The sequence below is a fragment of the Trichomycterus rosablanca genome, chromosome 14 (genome assembly GCF_030014385.1).
Source record: "Trichomycterus rosablanca isolate fTriRos1 chromosome 14, fTriRos1.hap1, whole genome shotgun sequence".
NCBI lineage: Eukaryota > Metazoa > Chordata > Actinopteri > Siluriformes > Trichomycteridae > Trichomycterus > Trichomycterus rosablanca.
In genome coordinates, this window is record NC_086001.1 from 15097941 (window position 1) to 15108999 (window position 11059).

The window sequence follows — 11059 nt, forward strand, 5'->3', positions numbered from 1 at the left end:
TTTATTAATCTCCATTTGTTGGAGATCCTCTGATCATCTTTGCTCACATAAGACTCAGCCTTTCCTGGATGCTGCTACCAAACCATGATTACAATCACCTGTTGACATCACCTGTTTGGAATCACATCAATAGTGAAGTATGAAGGTGAGAGCATCATATATAGTCTCTGCAAATGGTACTGGGGCATAACATCATTTACTTAAACATAAATTTGAGTGATGCACCTGGACATTGGGAGAATGCCAAGCTTTACAAGAAGACAGCAATCCCAAATTTACAGTCAAAAATAATCTGGTTGGTTTGTAGTATATCTTGAGGCAGTTTGCATGATGCAAGTACGTGACATGCCAGTTCCAATGCTATGGCTTGATAATAATCAAATAGGTTTGTTGAAAGCAGAGGAAGTTTCAAACTCAGTTGACCTTCAGGTCTGGACTTGAAAAAAAACTATAATATGCTATTTTGAACACAGCCTAACATCCCTAGCTGAATATAATTTCCCTATTTGACCAAATGAACAGTGATCAGATGATTGTGCCACATGTTTATAAATTTAAGTATATCCCAAAAACACTACCTCATTCGGCCTTGTTTCTCCAAATGTACTCTAAAAAATCAAGCAGATAGAAGGCTTCTAGAGAGGGGATATACAGTATGTGTATTCTATGTTATGTTCTATGTTAAAGTCTTTTACATCCTAGTGAGTGACAAGCCTACATTGTAATAACCACCCTTAAACCTATCTGTAAGCAATAGGGGAAACAATTAAATGCTTTAAGAGTTATAATTATTTTGTGTAACACTTTTTATTTTAAAATAATAATGACTGACCTATTTTGATTATTGCCGCTGACATCCAGCACAGCTTTAACACACAGTCAGTAAGTGATGCCCTTTTAAAGTAAGGTTTTGTAAGCAAGAATGTCGTTTTTCAAAAATGTTCGGCCTTGATTGCTTTGTCCTCATTTTTTTTTCTTTCACCATAAACCCATTTGCCATCATAGAAAGGAGGAGATAAATATCAATAGGAAAAAAAAACAAGAATATGCACCCCTCTCATTTAAAGATTACTGACTGACCCACAACAAAAAGCTCTAGTGATGGCAAATAAGCTTATTAAGTTTTGTTATTCATAGCTTTCCAAAACAGTGTATGTTACTGACATCTGGTGGTCAAATCTTAAAAAAGCATACATCAGTCTAGTGAAGTAGTGAGCCAGTACTGATACAGAAGTGATTAAATTTTATTCTAAAAGAAAAAAGGGACACATTTTATTTATTTGGACCTGGTTTAGAAAGGCACACATCTGCTATAAAACAAGGCTATAAAACAATATCTAAGGCTTCCCATGACCACAGTTGCCTCAATAAGTTTGAAATAGAAGAAGCTTGTCACAACCCTAAACCTTCCTAGAGTCGGCTGTCTGTTTCTCCAACAGTTTTGCAAAAACAATTTTTTCTGTGACTTTGACCAAAATAAATAAAGTAATTTTAAGTATTTTAATATAAGTTTTCTGAAAATATGCAGGGTCAAAAATATTCATATAAGAACTTGGATTCTAAAGTAATGGTGTAGAAAGTTAAAACTTCTAAACAATGTGGCATGGCCTCCTAATTCTTATTAATGACTATGACTGACTAGGCTTGTAACTTATTTGTGCCCATATAAACCGATCAGACATAACATTAAAACCACCTCCTTGTTTCTACACTCACTGTTCATTATAAAACGGATAGTTCCGGTCCTAAAATCTGATTGGCTGAGCCGCGTTCGAAGCCGTTGTAAAATCCCCGATAAACGCACACCTAGGACCACCTCACATCATTCCATATTAATACGCCACTGAATAGAGAAAGTTAATGTTATTTTCGCCCTCACGTTGCCTAGCAACACTGTTAATGGGATTACCTTGCGTCGCGGAAGAATGCTTTATTGTAAGTTTATACACAATAAATACATTTATGATTAAACATTGTTGTATTTATTATATTTTATGTTGACCGCCGTTTTATAAAAGAGACCGTAAAAGTATGCAGAGAAACAGATGGACTACAGTCAGTAATTGTAGAACTACAAAGTGCTTCTACATGGTAAGTGGAGCTGATAAAATAAAGCAATAAGCCACTCGAGACCGTACGTTACTGTTACGATTTTAGCACGGGGAAAGAAGTTTTAGGCACTCCGCTTCGCGTCGTGCCAAAAACGTCATCCCCGTGCTAAAATCACAGTAACGTACGGCCTCTCGTGGCTTATTGCTTTATTTTATCAGCTCCACTTACCATGTAGAAGCACTTTGTAGTTCTACAATTACTGACTGTAGTCCATCTGTTTCTCTGCATACTTTTTTAGCCTGCTTTCACCCTGTTCTTCAATGGTCAGGACCCCCCCCCCAGGACCACCACAGAGCAGGTATTATTTAGGTGGTGGAGTGTTAATGTGTGTTGTGCTAGTATGAGTGGGTCAGACACAGCAATGCTGATGGAGTTTTTAAACACCTCACTGTCACTGCTGGACTGAGAGTCCACCAACCTAAAATAACCAGCCAACAAGTGGAGCTGATAAAATGGACAGTGAGTGTAGAAACAAGGAGGTGGTTTTAATGTTATGGCTGATCGGTGTAATTGGGCTAATTTGACTAAACCCATTACAAAGTAGGGATCATACTGATCTAAGCCAGGGGTTAAAAAAATAAATAAAAAACAAAATGGTTACTTTATGCTAGGAGAAATTTTCCAAAAGATGTCGGCAATCAATTAGAAGTGTCAGTGGCCAAAATAAAGAAACCTTTTCTTTGCCATGTGCTTAAAGGCTGCCATGTAGAAACAAAGCTTCTTCTTCTAAAATCTACAGTACACTGTCTATTGTTGCTGAGCACATGGATAAAAAGTGTATTGTGAGTATATTAAAACAAATATATGATCACAATAGTCATATGCATGTTTAAAAGAAAAAAGTTGCAGTTTTAACCCTAACAGCACTGTACCTACTGTCAATCATGGTATTGGTAGTATTTTGCTATGAGTTTTTTTAGCTGTTAGTGAAAGTGGTGCATTGCAAAAGTGGACATAATGTAAAAAAATACTTTTACAATTTTAAACCGTCAGCCTGTAAGCTGTATTTGTAGGGCAAATGGTTGTTCCAACAAAACAATTACCCAAAAAGTATGTGTCAAGATATACTTTAAAACTGCTTTTTAGGGCTAAAAGTGTGCTTTTGAACTAGCCTTTCCACAGTTCGGATGTTCATCTTGTGGACTTTATTAAATCAAGAGGCGGCATGGTGGCTAAGAGGGTAGCACTGTCGCCTTACAGCAAGAAGGTCCTGGGTTCTGTGTGATTTGCATGTTCTCCCCATGTCTGCGTGGGTTTACTCCGGGTGCTCTGGTTTCCTCCCACAGTCCAAAAACATGCAAGTGAGGTGAATTGGAGATGCAAAATTGTCCATGACTGTGTTGGATATAACCTTGTGTGAACTGCTGAATCTTGTGTAATGAGTAACTACCGTTTCTGTCGTGGATGTAACCAAAGGGTGTAAAACATGACGATAAAATCCTAATAAACAAACAAACAATTAAATTAAGAATTTGGCAGAAAGCAACTAATTTGCTCAACCTAAACGTATTATGCAAATCAGGGTAGCCAAATTGTGCCAGAAGTATCAAAAGTGACTCTTCCTTTCAAAAGTGAAAGGAAGAGTTGAAAGGAACCATTAATAGTACATATTTGTAACTTGGCAGATAAAAACCCACAATATGATATATATTTTGGATAAATACTAGTTATACTAGTCATAAAAAACAACACGTACAAGTGTATGTCAACATTTTATCTTGTGCATATTAACTTTTCGACCTAACTGCATGTCAGCAATTAGTATCAAATGTGGTTTAATTACCCAATAATACTACTGCTAATGGCAGAATGAAGTCAAACAAAAACCGAGTGTTGTTCACTTTAATTCATAAGTGCACTGTTAAAAAATATCTGTGCTTATATAATTGCTACAGTTTTAGATGTTACAAGAAAAACAGCTCAATGTTGGCTTAAAGAGAGGCTGCTTCAGTACTTCACAAAAGCAGAACTAGATTAATAGCCATTAGCATTTGTTTTACATGCTAGTCAACACCTTTGATACAAAGGTTTTATGTCAGTCAGCTTTGTCTACGTTTTATTGAGCTCTTTAGCATTATACTAGGCATCGGAGGCATTAAGTGCTTTACAGAACATGAAGGTACAAGCACACACTGTTACCTCATTACTTTTGATAGTCACATTATGTAGTGTTTCTTCAAAAAGTGCAGCTGACATTATTCAGTTGAATGTTCTCACAGTCAGTATGAGAAAGTGATAAAAACCTGAGGAAATCAGACATAAAAAGCATCTGATAGTCTGATAGTATATTATATACACAGTTGCCAGTTAAAAATGCACCAACCTTGCACAAACAGTACATTTAGCTCTTCCTGATTTTTACTAAACCAAACTTTATATAAAACAATACATAATATTTAACATAGATAATAATAAACCACGTTGCTGGTATTATTGCTAATAAAATATAAAAAAAAAAACTCTTGTGTAATTATAATTAATGTAGCCATTGGTTGGGAGGGTTTCTCACAACAAGTAGTCCATGGTTTATTAAATAAGCTTCCTGAACTATATAGTATATACAGTTATTAGATGATTAATAATCTAAGAAGGTACAGATGCCCTTAGTTTTACATCTCATTTAAGGTATGTACTGCCATAAACATAAGGATCTAAGCATTCTACAATAAGTTAAGCATTTAAGTCTCTATGGCATAGTCACAAGGAAAAAGAAAAGCCACTTTATTCATCTTGATCTAAGAATTTTACAGACTATTCATAAAACCCTATGCTTTGCAATATGTAATTTAGTTTAATGAATTCAACCCAGAGCACCCTACAGTTAGTAGGTTTTTATACACTTGAAGTCTGTAAATGTATACCCCCCACAGATTTAATGTTAAAAAAGTATAGTTTAAGATCATTTCACCTTCACATTTACATATACCAAGTTAACTGTGCCTTTATATAGCTGTAAAAAATCCAGAAAACCATATCCTGACATATTTTGAGTTAATTGGAGGTGTACCTGTGGCAGTGTTTCAAAGCTGATGTTCAAGGCCTATTTGTCTCTTTGCTTAACATCATGGGAAAATCAAAAGAAATTAACTAAGACATCAGAAAAAAAGTTTGTTCCTCTACACGTCTGGTACATCTTTGGGAGCAATTGCCTGAAGGTAACAAGTTCATCTGTTCAAACAATAATATGCAAGTTTAAAATACCATGGGACCAAACAGCCATCATACTGTTCAGGAAGGAGTTCTGTTCTTTCTGCTAGAGATGACGGTATTTTGTTTAGAAAAATACAAATCAATCCAAGTCTTATATCAATATAACCTGAAGAAAGCAGCCAATGCTTCAAAACCATCATATAAAGCCAGGTTACAGTTGACAACTGCACATAAGGACAAAGATCTTACTTTGTTTGGAGAAATGTCCTCTGGGCTAATAATTAATAAATGAAACAATTTGGACATGATGAAAATCTTTTTATATAAAGGAAAAAGGGGGAGATCTGCAAGCCAAAGAAAACCATTCCAACCGTGAAGCATGGGGGTGGCAGCATATATAATGTTGTGGGGGTGCTTTACTGCAGGAAGAACTGGTGCACTTCACAAAATAGATGGCATTATGAGGAAGCAAAATTATGTGGAGATATCGAAGCAACAACTTAAGGACATCAACCAGGGAGTTAAAGCTTGGGTGACTTAAATTGGTCTTCCGAATGAACAGTGACCCAGAGTGTACTTCAAAAGTTGAAGCAAAATGGCTTAAGGACAAAAAAGTGAGGGTAATGGAGTGGCCAATATAAAACCCTGACCTCAATCGCATAGAAAATGTATAGGCAGAACTAAAAATGTGTGTGCGAGCAAGGAAGCCTAAAAACCTGACTCAGTTATACCAGTTCTGTCAGGTGGAATGGGCAGCTTATTGTGAGAAGCTTGTTAAAGGCTATCCAAAACATTTGACTCAACTTAAACTATTTAAAGGCAATGCTAGCAAATACTAATCAAGTGTATGTAAACTTGTGACTGGGGATGTGATGAAAGAGAAAAAAAGTTGAAATAAATCATTGCCTCTAGTATTATTCTGACATTTCACATTCTTAAAATATATATAAAGTATATAGTACTGATTCTAAGTGACCTAAGAGAGGGATGTGCACTAGGATTAAATGTCTGGAATTGCTGAGGTGTAAATTTATGACTTATGAAATTTATGTACCAATTAGCAACCACTGCTTTCTTTGAGGCAAAGAAATGTAATTAAATATCCCAAGGTTAAATGACTTACAATGTTACACTATGATAATTAAGTGTTTCCCAAATTTTATTGCGTGTTGTATTATTATTATTATTGTTATGATTATTATTGCTGTGAGCTTGTTTGACGCAATCGTAAAAGACAGGCTGCTGGTAACAGCAGTGCCTGTGTTCCAGTGGTTCAAATTTCAGGCTGGGCTCACAAATACAGAAGGCACATGATATCACATGAACCAGTAGATATCAGTGCACCTTAAGTCCAGTCCAAAGCCCATACAAACAGGAGGCTTGTGTCAGTTAGGGTATTTGATAACCCCTGCCGGAAGCCACTGAAATAAATAGTTCATTAATAATAATAATAATAATAATAATAATAATAATAATAATAATAATAATAACAATGTTTTATTCTTATGAGGTTCTTCAAAACGTATATGTACCTTTTTTTTTAAAACTCTGTTTATTAAGAATTTTAATAACAAATGACATCACTTTTCTATATAGTCACCTTCCGATGCATTTTTTCCAGCATCGTACCAACTTTTAATTCCATCAGCAAACAATGAATTTGGTTGAGCGGGTAGCCACTGATGCACCGCGGCTTTCACATCATCATCACATAAAAATCTTCTTCCACTTTAAGCTTATTTGAGCATCCAAAAAGGTGGAAATCAGATGCTGCTAAATCTGTACTATAAGCTCTCAGTCTCTCAGTAACGACCAATTACTCTCCCTCCTGCCCTCACAGTTTCCAATGAAAAGTGCGAAACTTTTTTCTCATATTAGTATTATTATTATAAATCTAATCATAATATTAATTACTATTATTGTTATTATTATTATTATAATTATAAATTAATAGTAAAAAAAAGTTACTCACAAAAGGTTGCAGGATGACCTGAAAACAGAAGAAACAACAGTAAGATAAAGAAATGAATATTATTTCTGCAAATGCTACCCTATTTTTTATTGAAAAAAAATTACATATGTGAGTTTTAATTTGCCAAGTTTTAAAGATAATCATTTTTTATTGCAGGATATGAAATAAGAAGTTGAGGAAAAATTCACATAATCAAGGTAACTATACTATAACTATAATAAATAAGTGATTATTAAAATTGTGAATATTTCGGATATAAGCTTGTATTGTTGTTTGTAGTGTCCTAGAGCTTTGGGTTAGAACCTTGCCTTGGGGCAGTGTTTGACCTGTAATAAGGGTTACTGATGTAAAGTTAAATGTAGGTAATTGCAAGTGAATGGCTAAACATTAATTTTCTAATGAGCATGATTGTGGTTTTGGCCTCCCTCCCAGACAGTGAAAATAAAAAGCTTCCAGCTTGGCATGATAATAAGATTTTAGTGGCCTAAATGTAATTGTAGTACACATTTACACAACAAATAGTTTGCCAGAACAGCCGCTACTGTCAAGGCTAGTGCATTAAAAATTACATTAAAATGAATTTGGAACAACTTAATGGCCGGGATGTTGCTGGTGTGGTCTCTGTCACTTTTGTTTTAATTTTTATAAATGGGTACCTCTAGCACAACATAATATGCCACCCAATAGCTTGCCCTAAGCCACAGGGTTATTAAAGTTGGGCTATAAAACTAACAGAGTTGGCTCAGGTCAGAAGTGTTCAATGTGGCTACCTTGGCTTGATAACACATTTATGGGACTCTCTGTCCACTCACTGTCCACTCTATTAGACACTCCTACCTAGTTTGGCCACCTTGTAGATGTAAGGTCAGAGAGGATCGCTCATCTAATGCTGCTGTTTGAGTTGGTCATCTTCTAGACCTTCATCATAGGTCACAGGACGCTGCCCACAGGGCGCTGTTGGCTGCATATTTTTGGTTGGTGGACTATTCTCAGTCCAGCAGTGACAGTGAGGTGTTTAAAAACTCCAGCAGCGCTGCTGTGTCTTATCCACTCATACCAGCACAACACACACTAACACACCACCACCATGTCAGTGTCACTGCAGTGCTGAGAATGATCCAACACCCAAATAATACCTGCTCTGTGGTGGTCCTGACCATTGAAGAACAGGGTAAAAGCAGGTTAAAATAGTGTGTAGAGAAACAGATGGACTACAGTCAGTAATTGTAGAACTACAAAGTGCTTCTATATGGTAAGTGAAGCCAATGTGTGTAGAAACAAGGAGGTGGTTTTAATGTTATGGCTGATCGGTGTATATAGCACTCTAATTAGCACTGCTAATTGGCTTATGTGAAAAATTGTATGTGTATAAGGAACTCTAAGGTGTACTAGACACAAATAAATGTTCACACATTAATAATAGTAATAACAATAACATAGATTCAAATTATATTAATATCCCACACAAGTTTAATATTTTCTAGGGTGAATAAAGAGATAAAACAGATAAAAAGATGAATTGGGCCTAAATTCTTTGCAGAAACCTCCATTTGAAAATCTTCTTATTAAATGTTATTTAATAATGTATCGCAACATTAATCTATTAATGAACTGTATTATTAATTAGCTACGTTAACATTTTCTGTATGCACAAAAGCTTTAGTGTCCTTTATTTTTTTCTGCGTTTATCCGCACAATAAACAGCTTCATACAGGCAGATAAAACATCTCAGTGGTGGATGCCGTACACAGCAGGGCTCCCTCCGCCACTTTCATGCCCCCCACTGCCTGTCCGTTTATGTTCTCAAGTGTTGTTCAGAAGCAATAAAACCAAACAAGACTAACAGGATTATAAGCAGAAGGTTTGTAAAATGCCCGTCACAGCACAACCTCATGGCTTTCTTGTGCTTTAAAGGGTAACTAATCTCTCTCCCCAAGGACACCTTACAGATTTTCTGAAATGCTTACACACATTTCAGCTAACATTGTATCTGTTCTTCAGCGCCATAACACATTCCTCAAAAATGTGCACATCTTGTAGTTTTTTTATAAACCCCATTTTCAGACCAGTTGGGACACTTTCTGAAAATGCAATAAAAACTGAAACATGTAATTTGATAATTTACTGAAACCTATTTAATAGACCAAAGGACAAAGACATTATCTACAGTGTTGTTATTTACCAACTTGATTCTATTGGTTAAACATAAACAAATTTAGAAGTTGATGCTTGCAACACACTCTTTTAATTCAACACTTTTCTTTTAAGTAAACTGTTAAACTGGTTGGGAATTAAAGAAACTAATTGTTGCAGTTTTGCAAGTAACATTTTTGCCCATTATTGCTGCATACAAGACTTCACCTGCTCAGCAGTCTGTAGTCACGTTGTCTGATTCTCTTCTTTATGATGCTCTATGCATTTGCAATAAGAGACAGATCTGGACTGCAGTCAGGCCAACCAAGCACACACTCTATGTCAACAAAGCCTGCTGTTGTAACTTCTGTAGAATGAGAAAAGACGTCATCTCGATGTCATAAATTGTACCTTCACATATCTGCAGATTACTCATGTCATGGGCACTGATGTACCCCCATGCCATCACAGAAGCTGATTTGTGCACCTTTTGTTGGTAACAAAATGATCTTTTGCATCTTTGGCGCATAGAATCAGATATAAGTTTTTCTCAATATAAGCTGGAATGTGGACTTGTCTGACCACATAACACGTTTCCACTGTCTTATGGTCCATATAAGGTGACTTTGGGCCCACACAACTCTCCAGTGTTTCTGCACAAAATTAATGTATGGCTTTCTGTAGTGGCTTTGTGTAATAGAGTTTCAGGTTGCATTTCTTATACAGTATTTTAGGGTTTGTTTGGAAGAAATTGACACTATGCTCCGAACCAAAGTTGAAACGGACTGTTATCAACAATTCCAAAAGCCAGGGTTTGTCATGGTATGGGGTTTGTGTTAGTGCCCTTGGCAAAGGTAATTTTGTGATATTTTTCAAGGATGTGTATTTATTAACAAGACAATGCAAAACCACATGCTGCACACATTACAAAGGCATGGCTATGGAAGAAGATAGTACGGGTACTGGACTGGTCTGCCAGAGAGAATGTGTTTGCAGGATCAACGGGACAAATTAACACTTTTTGTTGCTTTATATTCTTAGTGCCAGAATATTTTTTGAACTTTTTGCAAGCATGCAATGCAGGAACGGATGTATATAAGTTGACCAGAATAATCATAAACTATCTTGAATATGAATTCAATTATTATGTTAACTTAGTGGTGAATAAAGTACCTGAAAGCCATCCTTTAGTTTGTTTGTTTGTTTAACGGGATTTTAATTCATGACAGGAACGGTAGTTACTCATTACACAAAATTCTTCAGTTCACAAGGTTATATCAAACACAGGCCTGGACAATTTTTTTATCTCCAATTCACCTTACTGTGGGAGGAAACCCATGCAGACACAGGGAGAACATGCAAACTCCACACAGAAAGGACCCGGACCACCCCACCTGGGGATTGAACCCAGGACCTTCTTGCTGTGAGGTGACAGTGCTACCCACTGAGCCACCATCCTTTAGTAAAAGTACAAATATCTTACAAATATCGTACAAATATCCTAGAATATTACATGAGTAAAAGTCTTAAAGTATATGATGTTTAATGTACTTAAGTATGAAAAGTAATTTTCTGATATTAAATGTACTTAAGTATTTAAAGTACAAGTAAATGCTGTTAATAAAAACTCAAGCGGTCAGAATTTTGAAAAATATGAAGACTGTTCTTTTAAGCCTGTAAACCACCTTAATA

At 35.9% G+C, this 11059-nt stretch overlaps 1 protein-coding gene across 5 annotated transcripts in view; it reads left to right on the forward strand.

Annotated features, from left to right (window-relative positions):
* The window catches only part of LOC134326609 (RAS guanyl-releasing protein 2-like), an 84447-nt gene extending 76985 nt beyond the window's left edge, over nucleotides 1–7462 (forward strand). For 4 of the 5 annotated variants that reach the window (XR_010014543.1, XR_010014542.1, XR_010014546.1 and 1 more), the window contains one exon: nucleotides 7391–7462. The gene's annotated coding sequence lies outside the window, so the exon portion shown is untranslated. The remainder of the gene's footprint in view (nucleotides 1–7390) is intronic. The other variant, XR_010014544.1, reaches the window with a different exon arrangement.
* Nucleotides 7463–11059: the final 3597 nt, after the last annotated feature.